Source organism: Pogoniulus pusillus, chromosome 13 (genome assembly GCF_015220805.1).
Source record: "Pogoniulus pusillus isolate bPogPus1 chromosome 13, bPogPus1.pri, whole genome shotgun sequence".
NCBI classification, from domain to species: Eukaryota; Metazoa; Chordata; class Aves; order Piciformes; family Lybiidae; genus Pogoniulus; species Pogoniulus pusillus.
The window spans coordinates 10,958,566-10,970,737 of record NC_087276.1 but is presented as its reverse complement, the minus strand read 5'-3'; the positions used below and the strand labels follow the sequence as shown (position 1 = coordinate 10,970,737).

Sequence of the window (12,172 nt, the reverse complement as noted above, 5' to 3'; positions counted from 1 at the left end):
CAAGATAGAGCAAGCAATTTGCATACCACTTGCAATTATCTCACACAGGTCAAGACTAGTGAGATCTCTGACTGCAAGCTACTATGAAAATATTTCCAAAGGGTTCTTCAGGTGATAGAATATTGATCATGGTGTACTCATGCTGTGATGTTGGACTAAGATAGGCATATGCTCTAGTTTTAATTTAGAGGGATGATAACCAAGAGAAAATGATTCCTCTTCGGTTAATTCCTTTAAAGCTCAAAATATTTGTCAGTAACTATGAGAAGAATATTCTTAAGTTACTAGCTCATGCTCATCAGCTTCTAGGATGCACTAATTTCAAACTCTGCTACAGGTGTATGGGGCAAGGAAATCCACTTTTACGTACGTAGATTTCACACAGGCAAAGGCATACTTAGGGTTTATCCCTTTGTAACTTCCTCATTATCCACAGATTGCTTAACATCAATGACTTCCTATTCCTATAGCTGTGCAGTATCTTCTTTCCCAAGAGTGTTGCAAACCATAAAGGAGAATTAATGCTGCATTACTGTTTTGTGGATTTTCCACTTGGAAGCTTCTAGCATACACTTAATATCATGCAAAGCAGAAATAAGAATAATTAACAATTAATAAATTGTCTGCCAAGTTTTCACCTTGTATCTTCCTCTATGAGCTGATCTTCCTGCATATCCCAACTCCCTTCAGACTGTCCTATACAATTAATATAGAACTACAAACCAGGCATCATCCTGATAGAACTTCTTTGATCCACAGGGAAGGGGATGTGCCACAGATTATCCTCTTTTTTTGTTTTCTTCCCATTCTCAGCCTTTGATGGCTAAATTTCCCTGTTTGATGATTACAGACTCTCAAAGCAGCATCTCAATACTTACTTGATTTACGGATCCAAATTTTGTGCTAACAATGCCCTGTAGCTTTTTTTTTTTCTCAGTAAATAAGTCTAGATTTATTTTCTTAAAAGAGAACAAGGCTAATGTAATTTTTTGTCTAGCTATCTATCTGTTACTCCCTTTGGTTACTTTTAACCCATTTGTCCCTTCTGATGTTATTGAGATCTCAAGGATGAGCTATTTCTACAGCTGTTAGGGGAAAAAATGCTGAATGGAGCTGAATTGTTTGCTTTGTTTCTTCTGTTGGATAATCTATCAGTGTATATATAGCAGAATGGATAACTGAGAGAAACAGGTTTGGATTTTTCATCCAGGCAAATTAAAGAAACACAAGAAAAATCTGAGGTACTGCATATGGATTATTGAGATGCAGAGGGGTTGCAGTGGAGAGGCATGATCCTTCCTTTTCCTAATGAGCAGACATAAGAGGTGGTAAACGAGTACACTGGTGTTGAATTCTAGTGGACAATTTCAACAAAGTAAAGCACTAAGTTACAGAAACCAGGTCTCATGGACCTTCCTTTCTAAAAAATGTTTGGGTGGTTTTGATGCTTACAAAATCTGAAAATAATTTCCTATGCATAGAACAGGATAGCTGATTCATACATTGCAAGGTAACACTGACTCCAGAGGCATCTCCATCTATGTCTCTATGGAAATGGTGTCACTTAGGAAATAAACTGTAGCCTGCAAATAAATATTGTAAACCAGATTTTCACAAGTAAATGTTAATGGTTATGACAATGCAAGATCATCATATTATAAAGTGTGTTATTTGTATGCACTTGAAAAGAATCTTGCAGCACTGATGATTCTTTCTCTTTTGTAATTTGCTTACTCTGAAAGGAAATAAGCCTAATCCATTTGCATATAGTTATTTAGACCTGTCTATAAGAGGCATGGGATCACAATCAGAAAAAATAATTAGATAGTTTTCAAATGTGAATATTAAATTATTAATATAATGAAATATTGAATGAAAGAGCTGCCTTAATATACATTGTATTTTATCTGCTTATCTTCCAAACTATATCTACTAAAGTATGGGCATCTTCAAAGAGGCATAATTTCACTTCTAATATTTTTCAAGATTCAGAAGTTTCTGGTAACTGTTAATGTTTTTTTCTGCAAACATTCTTATCCAGGCTTAGTCCCTGGCCTTTCTATCACAATTCTAGCTTTGCACCATTAAGGAATAGCATACTGGGCTCCCAAGGTAAGAGTTCAGTGCATTGACTTTTGATGCAAGAACTTAGCAGACACAAGATAAACCAAACATATACTAGAGAAGAAAGAAGTGCCTGTTATAAGTGATTTTTTTTCCTCATTATAACTCTTCAAAATGTCTTTGTTCTAGTTAACTGTCTGAAACAAAACAATTCTGCAAATGCCTTATTCCACAGAGTGCATGCTTTTTTATGATTTTCTGTACTTTCTTGAAGATACTTTCGGGGTCAGATTATTTTTTGAGAGAAACTATTTGTTTTCACAGACCTCTTTTCCAAAATGGAAGTCCTTAAGCAAGGACTAAAGAAAAATAAAGTGTTGAAATTATGGGAAAGTAATCATAAATATAAATTATTTTGCTTAATACATCCTTACAGGAGTTCATTTAAGGAAGTAAAGCATTAAACAGCAATTTAACTATAGAGCCGTGACTAGAAACTTGAAGCTGTTCTAATCAAAATGGTGGCCAGGTTTGGTTTTGACAAAGAATAAGAAACATTTCCTCACAGTATCACTGGCTGTTCAGAAACTCACTTGAAACCTTAACAAGAATGTGGATTACTTTAGTAGAAATGTACTTCTCCAGCCTTCCAGCTTTGGAAAAACTGAGAAATAATTTAATACATTATTATAGACTCAAAATATGTTCTTTAAACCAACGTTAGTTGTTTGATGAGGTAAAGCTTTTAGGAAAAAATGCTGAAAGCATGTTCCACAGCAATTCCTTTGGGTCCTCAGATATATGAAAGAAAAAGTAAAAGAAAAAAACATAAATAGCTATCAGCTTCCTTTAGCTTAACTCCTGGGTGAGAATGATGCATAAAGGACTACTTTTCTTTTTTTGGAAGCTATTTTATAAAATACTGTTAGTAGGCCTCATTCTTTTAACACAGGGATGCTCAAGAATCCATCTATTAATTTGCCTCTGAACGATATAAGCATATTGTTTTCCACAGGTCAAACCAACCTGGCCAGACTGCCAGACCAGTTAGTCTCCCTGTTCTTGGCCAACTACCCCCTTGCAAATGTGCTGACTTGGCTCCCTTTATACCTGAAAGTGTCTCGATGAAACAGATCTTCATCCTGCATGCCTGTCTGCTCATGTAATGTTCCAGGGAAATCTTAGACCATTTACATCAGTGAAGGCTGCCACCTGCAATCCTATTTCGTGCCAGAGTTCATCAGTGGAGAATTCAGCATCCACACAAGCTCTCCAAGAGGCCTGTTCTGCATAGTGGCGGTGACAAGTGTTGTTCAACTACAGCAGCTATGCTGCTAAAGAGGAGGAGCATGGAAGAAGAGCAAGAAAGGTTCCATTTCTCCTCTGTGCCAAGGTCAGGAATTTTTTTCTTATTTAAAACTCCCAAACTTTCCTGAAATCAGAACAAAATGGAACTTATATCTAGCTGGAACCTAATTCTATCCACCTCCTCAAAACACTTCTCAGGAGGGTTTACCAGATTAATAAATTATTTGGTAGTTTTCACTGCACTTCCCCTGAGTAGCTTTTATTACTCCTGGCAATGAACATGCATTTTTCCTTCTCCAACACTGGATTCTCTAAGCTATGTCTTGTTCTTTTGTGAAGCCATAAGATAAACTTCCCATGTATCCCATTATTTCTCCTCTTATTCAAGATTAATAACAAAACCATAATTCCCCTCAATAAAATATATATGAGATCCTGAGTGAGTTGAAGTGGCCCTTGGTAAAATCCTTGAACCATTAAAGATGATTAATGCTTTGCTATGACTTTTGACTAATCAGGATTTCACATAATTGGTATAAACTAGCCATTGCTGTGAATACTGTCAAAAGCCTACTTTTTTTGCAAGTTTTATAGGTTGTACTTGCCCTCGCCTCTGAATCATTAACACTACCAATTTATGGCTGAAAACAGAAAATATTCACTACTCTGTTGATAAGGTGAAATGCTAGCAGTCATTTGCCATTTTCTATGTTGTGGTATTCTTTTGTGTGTTGTCCAAGATGGCTGACCACAGGCTTCTTAAAACAACAAAAATGAGCATTTTCAAACATTATTTGTAGTCACAGAAGACCAGCTTGTTACAAGCAGCAAAAGAGACAGCAATAGGAAGAACAGGGCATAATATGTGTGGAGGATATGTTAAGAGAACATTGAAACACAGTTCAAAAGTAATAAAAGTAATAATGACTGCTTACATTAGTCCTGGAAAAGTAACTGTTGGCATAGGAAAAGCTGAGGGTTTTTCCTAGACAATACTGCAGAGTGTAAAAAGCAAAGCAACACAGCAAGGACAAACTTTTCAGGATAAAAAAACCACATACGTGTTTAAAGCACTTAGTTTACGGTGGACACTTCCAGCTAAACAAATTGCTAACTCAAATAGTGGTTTGAGTTTTGTTAAGCACGCTCTCTTTTGTGTATGCTCGTGTGTGTGTATCAATAACTACCAGTTTTGCATTTCCTGTAATTAGTGAGGAGTAGATGGTACACGACAAGTGGATAATTTTTGATTATGCTACAGACTTGTCACAAGTTCAGAAGTATAGTTATAGTCTTAAGCTTGGGTGCACAAACACTCTCTTAAATCACAGAACCAAAGAATGTCAGGTGTTGGAAGGGACCTCCAGAGACCACTGAGTCCAACTCTAAGAGCTAAACTCAAAAATGTTACTGAAGGGTTCTTAAAAGCTACTTAAATTTGGTAATGAAAAATTAAAGATTAAATGTATTAGTATAGCTAAGAAAACTTTAAAATCTGGAAAATATTATCAATATAGTTTTGTATCATGGTTCCAGAGATATTTTTCAACTATTTTTACTATTACAAAAATTAACATCACAGCTATTTCATAAATATTAATCACACTTTGTTCTCTTCTTGACTTTATCTTATGATGATAAAATTGGAGTCAGAGCCAATGTGTACAATTCAAGGAAAGTTATGATGTAAAGCAGAGAACATAGAACAAAGGTACTGAAAGACATTTATGATTGAAACCGTAGATTGAAACCCGTAGAAGTTATCTCCCACTGCATAGCATATCACAATTGCCTCGTAATACTGCCATGGGTATTCATAAGCTTTTTAATGTATGCAGCCAACCTCTTCTACTTTATTTTGTAAGCACTGCATTAATTCTGCTTGACAAAGTTGGTATGACTGATTTAGAAATGGAGAGAAATTTTACAGAATGTTAAATTTCTGATAAGAGCATTTTAACATCTAAAATATAGCATCAAAGTTTCACACAGTCAGAGGGGTGAAACATGTATATGTCTAGCTATGGATATATTGGTTTGCAATAGTTAATGCTTGTGCCAGAATGCAAGGAGAGAAACTCATATATTAATGATTTTATGTTTTTATGATTTGTGTTACAAATCAATGGGGTTTGAGACAAAATATGAGGGTGAAAATTAATGGATTTAAAGAGATGATTAAGCTGTAATTCAAGAGTTAAAAGCAATGTTGTTTTGCCATGGAAAAGACAAGTGTACTTTGTCTTTGTGGTGGTATTGGTAAACCAGCATAGAAAGCAAAAGGTACCTTTTGTTTGTCTTTGAATGAGGTGACTTATGCCATATTAAAAACAAACCAAACCACAAATAGCTTAGTACCTATCCTCTTCATTTTAAGGAGATAAAATCTGGCAGAATACAATAATAGAAAGGTTGTGTGGTTGGGATTTTTCCTCTATCAAAAAATTATTCCTATCAGTTTGGCATTATTTGTTGTACCAGTTTTTGACATCAAGAATCCCAGTGACCTGAAACATTGCAACAGGCATGAAGCACTGATCTTGCTAATAGTTGTGGTTAATAGTGGGGATATTTTGCACTGGAATTTATTCATCATTGAGTACACTGTTATTTAGTGTGCTTGTCCAAAGATAAAATACAATTCAGGACATTAAACTGGGTAGTATTTAATAGGAATAGTACCTCATTAATAAAACTTAGTAAGTAAAACTTAGATTGCAAAGTGCCAAAGCAATATTCTTCTAAGCACTGCCTTTGTTTTCAGGTGAATATTTTATAACAGGACATATCACCATCTAACAACAAACACCCGTGGAACTAAGCCCTTATTAAATAATTATGCTGATAGTACAGCAGTAAAAGTGGAATCACAAGGGAAACACATAATTGTTTTCCAAAGCCAAACTACATTTAGATATGGAACTTTTCATCTTGCATATGGTAAATACATTCTTGTACTGTTGGACAACATTTCAAAGTATGTTAAGTTGCACCCCAATGACAGCAAAATCAGCCTCATTCTTTTTATGTGCTTTTGAAGTCTGCTCTTGTGTGGCTTAAAGCTGCCTATATAATAGTCTGTTACAGTGATGATCTCTTCTGTCATGACAATAATTTTTATTTTATAAAATAATCATTCATTCTTTTAAACTACATTATAAATTGTAAAATGATATTCTAAATACTTTTTATTACCACAATGTTAATTATTGCCGTTAAAGGATAATATCAGTGATTAAATGTATTTCTCCCAAATATTTTTTTATAAAGATATGTCAAATTTATCTGAATTAAAAGCTGACTAGAAGTAAATGATAGGATTCAAGGCAGTAATCTAATCTAATTGTTCTTATTGTACAATAAATGAAGAAACGTGGAGCAAAAACATTATTGTTCAGTCCTAATGGAAATGGTTACATGGAGCAAAGCCTGTGAAGACCTACCCAACATGGTTCAAAACATATCCCACTAAATAAACTTGCAGGGAGGATGCTTAACATTCCCACGGGGTTTCCAGTAAAACCATCTCTAAAAAGAAGTTTCTGGAGTAACTGAACATACGTAATGATGTTAAGTCCACAGATTGATTGTAGATCTAGGATACAGTTCCTCAATTCATGCAAAATTTTCTGTCTACTATTGTCTTTGGCTTTTTTTTTTTTTTCATTTGCCAGATTAACCTGACAGGATCATTTTAAAGGCATCAAATTAATTGCTTTGTAGGAGCATTGCTAGACTTCTCACATACTACACTTGAAGACTGCTGTCCTTGTATATACAATGCTGTTGTGTATAAGATACATATTAACCTTTTCAAAATCATCCTATTTTCTAAAAACATTAATTCATTAAATGTACAACAGTCAGTGACAAATTAAGTATTTATTCTTTCCTAGACAAACTCAGGAGTTAATCCTTAGCTTGTAATTCACTTGTTGGAACATACTCATAGGTGCTTCAAGACTTTTCATAGCATTTTCACTTAAATCAGCATCATGCATCTGAATTAAAATCTGAATGTAAATTAGAAACGTTTTCTATATTAATGAAAATGAGGCTAAACTAATTCAGAACTGATTAAACATTACTATTTTACAGGGGCTGACTGAGTTGCAAGAGAAATGCATCTTCAGATTCCAAGATTATACGGGAAACTTTGTTTCCAGCATAGAGGCTTTGGAGCTATTGAAATAGCTGCAATTGTATTAACAAAACCTCTACCGCAAATTTCTTAATGCTTTGAAGTTGTACTGGTATCATCATTTCAGTTGAAGTGAGTATGTAGAAATTAATTTTAAATGGTTTAAAAGTAGTCTCAAGATAGCTTGCAGCTTTTAACCTCAGATAGAATTATGTATTTAAAATACAGTATTTCTTTTGCCATCTTGGCTAGTGATGGGTAGTGTGGGCTCTTTCTAGGATGATTAGTTTTCTAAAGTGTATAATTGTAGATATTTTTTTCCTCTCCTTGTGTATTACAATCAAAATGTAGTAAGCAGCCCTCCCCCAGGGCTTTTAGCTCAGGAATTTAATCTGAATTATCAAAAAGGGTTGGGACAGCATTGAAGTGCTTCCTGCACAGATCACAAAAACCCTGGTAAAATTAGTTTTTGCATACTGGCAGTGAAGACTAAGGATTTAAGTGGAAGCAAATACTTTGTGCCTACAGCCCACTACAGTCCCATCTCTCTGTCATAACACTGTAGTTTCTTGTGAACTAAGTACGTCCTCCAATTAAGATAGCCATTTTATTCTCCCTCATTCTTCATTGTCTCGAAGTACTCCATCAGCAGTACTTCTTCACTTCTCTTTCTGTCACTGTGCTAAGACTATCTTTTTCTTGTCTGAAAACTCATTAGTGTTGTCCATCTTTCCACTCATAAAACATGGCTGGAATCCTGTCCTTAGTGAGGAAGTGAACAGCCAGATAAAGTTTCTGAAGAACATAGAATGGTTCCTCTGGGGTCAACTCGTGCACATAGCCACGCTTGAAAAAAAGTATTTTACTGTAACCAAACAACCTAGACATCAGTGAGGCCATACATAGAGTTATTTGCTTCGTGCTTTGAATTTAGCAGCCCTCTCTCTGAAGAGGTTTTTTGGAACAACTTCAAGGCTCCTATCACCAATGTTCTAGTAATACCTGCACATTCTCAATGACTATTTCTTCAGCATTATGCAATTCATTGTTCGATAGTTACTGTGTAAGTAAATTATTTATCATGTGTTATATACTTTGGGAGCTTTGCATTTCAAATAGTAGTTCTCTTCACTCAAGTTTCTTAATATGCCTGTAGAGTTATTTCCAATAGGCAACAGTAAGGATTGTATTTAGGCAATGTGACAAAGTGAATTATCTGATCTAAACATGCTTATGTATATTACACATAGAAATAATTAGTTTGCCAAAGACCACTGTGCTCAACAACAACAATAAAAAGCACATTCACCAGAGGTGAAAGAGACTGAGAAAATTCTGTGTTTTCACAGTGTCAAACTGGTGACAGTTTCTCTCACTGGAAATCAGAGACTGAGCTTCAGTTTACAGAAATGAGGGGAAGCATAGGAATATAGAATGCTTATTCCAACATGCAAGAACTTCAACAGAAACAAAAAAATAACAAAAGTTAACTTAATGCACCAGTTACAGAAATGTCTTAGCCTTGTTTTCTGCATTAGCATTTGTAGTCAGTAAGTATCCAGGACAACTGACAATCAAATACAGCAGCAAACACAATACTCCTCTGCATATATTTAAGAGGGGAAAAAATGTAATTTAAATCACATGCTGTAAATCCTTGGCCAGTTTTAAACTGGCCATTCAACAGAGTACAACACTTCTTTGAGTGGTGTTTGCAACTCAATGCTATTTTTTTAATGTTAGATTCAAAATGAAGAAATAATCCATACATGTCAAACTACCTAAAGGCTAGCATTTGTCATTTTAAAACCTCCATAATCTGGACCTGACTTTCCTTTAAAGTGACCTTTAACTTGGGAGGCTTTCACTGAACGTTAGAAAAAGTGACTCTGGATTGCACTAACTTAAACATGTTTCACTCTACTATCAATGGTTATAGCAGTAATTACACGTCAGAAACAAGGATGTAGCTACAAATCCTCCTAACTCCCACTGCACCAGTATTATAATCCCAACAACTTTAAAAAGCTGTTTACTTCCAATACCATAAGTAGAAGGGGGGAAAATAGAAAAAGATGAAGACGAAGAAGATGATCTTCAATCCTGCTGCTTTCTTAGGATTCATGGCAGTCAGGTATTAATAAAACAACTCAAATTCTTCAGGAAGGTTTGGTTTTGGTTTTTTGTTTTTATTATAACTTTTTTTTTCTTGAATATTCCATGTTAGCAATTGTGTATACTAGGATTCTTGCTAGGTATCTCCTGCTTCTTTTCACCATATCACTACATTCTAGTGTGTGTGAATGAAAGGAAATAATAGAAAAGAAATCTTAAGTAGAGCACAGTACTGGAACAAATTTATGACAACTCAGAACCACTAAGAACAAAGTAATTTTTACAAAAACTATCCAGGTTGTGTGAGTTCACACGGGAAAATTAAAAAACCCTGTGTTTTCCCAGAACCTTCAATGTGTCTGCTCTTTTTCTGAGTATCAGAATTGGATTCTTTTCTGAGAAGTAACTGAGCAAACTGCAAAACGCTAAAAAGCGATCTCTACTTTTTGCCTTCTATTAGACTTATAGTGTTGGCAAAGAGATGTGTTAGCTACAGGCAACTTAGAAAATCTAAGAAATTTCTTCCTACTCTCATATTATGGACCAATGTGAAAAGTACATAAGTCTCAAATTTTAAAGTTTTGAGATGGCTATTACACAGAAGGTGGTAACTTAGAAAAAAAGCTTTCAAAATACATATCAGAGTGTCTGATGCTATTAATTTTGAAACATTCATTTTCTCTATATAAATAAAGATCTGAAATAGAATTTCTACACAAGCTGTAATTAATTTTGGTTTATTTGCTTGTAAAGATAGCCAAAGAAGACTGTCACTTTTCCAGCCCTATAACAGGTAACGCTGCACTACCAGAGTTTCTGAAAGAGATATCCATTCTTTTAATATTTCAGAGCTCCACTACGGAATTTCAAATGTATACGAGATCTAGAAAATCTATCTTAACAGTTTTTCTTTATAAAGATTTCTTCTGCACCACAAAGGCACATGCTTTCAACAAACTTTAATAACTTGTGATGTTCTGGCTAATTCTCATAGGTCGTTTAGTCATGTTTTAGATGTGTTTATGAGGGAACATAATGGCAACAAATAGAAAATAACGATCTACTTTCTATGAAGCAAGTGTATGTAATATTGGTTATGGAATGCCCTCAGTAATTTTACCACTTGAAGGTCTGCACTGAACCATCCAAAATTATTGGCTTAATCCATAAAGTTGATTAAAGACTGAAACAGTTATCATCTAAACTGCTTGCTTCTGATGTTTCCATTTGTAGCAAGAATACCTGAGCTGCATGTGAAGTCTTGGGGCTGCCCCTATTCATTACCCAACTGATTAAGAGAGCTCCAAAGTAGCAGTAGTGCTTCTGTGTGGTACAAGAGATGTTTCATACATAATTCTTCTATCTGTGCCAGAGGACCAAATGCCAAGACAGAGGTTGTACAGATGCCTGGGGTCATCACAAGCCAAGATTCTAAGGTACTATTAAATGTCTCTTTTTTGTAGTAACTGTGTAGTACTTGGTGTAGTAACTGCGTGGCTTCTAGTTGCTTTTATATGCAGGATTTTGTAGAAGTAAAGCTTAAATCTGAATTAGGATCCAAGAAACAACAAATGTAAAGACCTGATATTGTGTCACATATTGTGGCATACAAAGATTTTCAAGCAAAATATCTCAGTGTGATGATTACAAAGATCTAGATACAATCAATACAACTTTCTGGCTCCTTCATTAACAAGGACTCTGAATAAATGTTTTGTATAGGAGAGAAGATAATAATGCTACCATTTGGCATCTTCTTGAAAACATGGGAAGGATCAGAGATCAGCAAAGAGCTAGTACACAAAGCAAAGGGTGATACAGTGTGTTTCTATCCTCCTCAAACCTGACTAATTTCACCACCACACAGCTCCAAGGAGTTAGAACACCTTTGATTGCGAGAGAAATGTAAATTACCCTCCAGAAGTGGTATGGTTTTATACAATTAGGGATATAATGCTGCAGTGTGTATGTACTTCCCCCACTGCAGTGTAGAACTGCACAGGCCCAGGTGGAAGTGCTTTGCTGGAGTGCAGTGCAGACAGATTAGGTGTCACACTCCACTCTATGTGGTATCTTTATTAGAGGTCACAGCTTTAATTCTCTCCTATTACTCTGTAAGGATGCTCATAAGAAATTGCAGTCAGCCTGTATCAGAAAACAAGCATCAGGAGCGCATGCAGCATATGAATCTGTTCTTCCCTCAACAGAAAGCATTAAAATCTCACAACTTCCAAGTGCAGTCCAAATTAAATTTGTTATTTGTCCAAATATAAGCAAACTTTCCGCTTCCTACAGCTACAGAAAGATAAGGAAAAGACTAGTACATATATTTGTTTCAAAATAAAAATACCAATGCAGTAAAAGTATATTTGCATGTCTGTATTGATCTACAGCACAGAATAAAATGATCCACTGCCTAACAATCAAAACCTTAGCTTCCTGAATGTTGCCTTTTTCTTTTATAAATACTTTGAACTCAATTTTGTAAATATATTATCTATAATCTGTATGCATTTATATGTTAATATAAAATACATATATAAA

At 35.0% G+C, this 12,172-nt stretch overlaps 1 protein-coding gene across 4 annotated transcripts in view; it reads right to left on the bottom strand.

Annotated features, from left to right (window-relative positions):
* Window positions 1–12,172, bottom strand: part of SHISA9 (shisa family member 9) — a 184,243-nt gene that overhangs the window by 162,212 nt on the left and 9,859 nt on the right. The gene's annotated exons all lie outside the window — the stretch shown is intronic.